The sequence below is a fragment of the Molothrus aeneus genome, chromosome 10, assembly GCF_037042795.1.
Source record: "Molothrus aeneus isolate 106 chromosome 10, BPBGC_Maene_1.0, whole genome shotgun sequence".
NCBI lineage: Eukaryota > Metazoa > Chordata > Aves > Passeriformes > Icteridae > Molothrus > Molothrus aeneus.
The window spans coordinates 17,354,886-17,357,049 of record NC_089655.1 but is presented as its reverse complement, the minus strand read 5'-3'; the positions used below and the strand labels follow the sequence as shown (position 1 = coordinate 17,357,049).

Sequence of the window (2,164 nt, the reverse complement as noted above, 5' to 3'; positions counted from 1 at the left end):
GCTGGTGAGGAGATGCCTTGGTCTGAGCCACCGGTGTGCTAATGGGGAGGTTGCTTAGCTACAGTGTCAATGGTACCTCAGCAGCCCCAGGTAGGGGAGGGAGAGCCCAGCGTAAACAGCCAGGAGGAAGAAGGGTCATTAAACTGTTCCCTAAAGACCCCTAACTAGTGCTGGTTGGAGGAAATAAATAAGGAGGAAAAGTTGGTCTGAGTGCCAGGGAGGAAGCCAAGCTGTTCAGGAGATGGCTTGTCTGCTGCCTGAAACTGCCTCTTGTCACTAATTTCAGCCGGGGACTTTTCTGTCGCATGGTCTCAGCCCTCGAGCATTCCTGGCTTTTTTGTCTCTCTTCCACTTTCCCATTTAATTCCTTCTCCTTGGAGGTGAAGGCTGAGAGCTGTGGTGTGAGGGGGCCGGGGTGCAGCCGGGGGAGCGGGTGGGTGCCCGGGGATGGGAGCACACACGTGTTGCCCCTTCACATGTGCCTCAGGCCCCGCAGGAAGAGCAGCCAGGTGGCTTTGTGTGACCTTTCCTCTGTGGGCAAACATCACCCAAGCTGACCCGAGCCTGCAGCCTGTGGTGCACATTAACAGAAAATCACCGATGAAGCTCTGCCTTGTCCTGGTCCTGTCCAGCAGGGGACGGTGGGCAGAGAGAAAATCACGGTGAGTGGCACTGACAGCACCGGCTCTAAACAACAGTTAGGAGGAGAATTATTTTAATGAATACATTTCCTTTCAATTGTATGCGAATAGTGAGATCCCATTAGAACGGGGAAGCAATTAAAGCTAATAAAGATGAACACGCAGCACTGGGCGCATGTGGAATAACAAACAGCGAACAAAGGATTCAGGAGAGAGCTGACTCTAATCCAAATAAATGAGCGGCGATGAAAGGGAAAGCAGCTCGGCTCTCCTGCCGTGAGACACGCTTCCTCCCCGCCGGCTCCTGCCCGGCTTCCCCTCGGCGAGGCAGGGAAAGTCATCCTCGGGATCGGGACGGGATCGGGATCGGGACCGGGCGTGGAGGCAGCTGGTCAGTGGGATGGTCCCTGCCTTGCCGTGGGGCTGGAGGGGCGGCCGTGCTCCCTGGGGAGCACCCTGCTGGATTTTGGATGAAGGTGGCAAGTGGCCCCAGCGGGGGCAAGAGAGCTCAGCAGCGTTTGGTGAGGCTGCAGTGGGGAGAAGGGGCTGGACTGGGAGGGTGGCAGGAGCACATAAAGTCGTGCAATTCTCTGCCTTGTATTTGATTATTGGTAGTGACTGTCCACCAAAATTAACAGCCCTGAAGACAACAGGCTCGTGACGAGCCCAAAACTATCAGTGCTATGGTGAGGTGGAGCATGGAGGAAATAATAGCCTCTTACAATGGTGTATTTACACAGTAGGCTCACAGGAAAATTGGGTAAACTGATAATTACCCAAGGATATTATTGGCTTTGGCAGAGTTAATAATAATTAGTACTTCTCCTTTTCCAGGCTACTTAGAGGAGAGACCTTTTATAATCCACAGAATACAAAGGACCCAAACCACCAAGAACTGCTTCCACGTGTGGCTTTGGAAAAAAACCACACCAACTATTTCAGCTGGCAGGCTCCAAGGGTGAAAATCACACAAAAGACGCTGGGGAGCCAGACTGAGAAATAATAATAACACTAGTAATAATAACAGCAGTAACAATAATAATAATAATAAACTATTTTCTGTATTTGAAGAAAACCTTGTGTCACGACTGCATTTTCCCCAGTCTATCTCATGCAGCCAAGCCAGAGATAAACCCAGTGCTGACACTTGACAGATTCGTGGGATGCTGGAAGCTGCCCTGCTGTTCCTCTCCCAGCGCTGGCAGCTCCTGGTTTGCTTTCTAGCTGTTGCTTTCCATGGCAGTGCAGCACTTGCTCTTTCCAGAAAGCAGATATTATCCGTCACATCTCCTCCTTGCAGAGTCTCCCCAGTGCCCGTGAGACAGCAGCTCTGCACCACGAGGTGCCTGGGGCTGCAGTGCCATGGCCAAGGATGCTGTCACTGCTCCCTTCCTGCACCCAGCCTGCTCAGCAGCACTGAGGGGGACACTGCCCGCCCTCCTGCCCCAGCCTGCTCTGCTGCTGCCCCCCAGGAGCAGCCTTTTCTGGGTCAATGCCGCTTGACAGTTTGGGTTAAACAGGGT

General features: G+C 52.9%; 1 long non-coding RNA gene across 1 annotated transcript; it reads left to right on the top strand.

The window, feature by feature from the left end:
• The first annotated feature begins 517 nt into the window (after window positions 1-517).
• Window positions 518-1,716, top strand: LOC136560499 (uncharacterized). The gene is made up of 2 exons (XR_010784173.1): window positions 518-662; window positions 1,476-1,716. It is a non-coding gene; the product is annotated as an uncharacterized lncRNA (long non-coding RNA).
• Window positions 1,717-2,164: the final 448 nt, after the last annotated feature.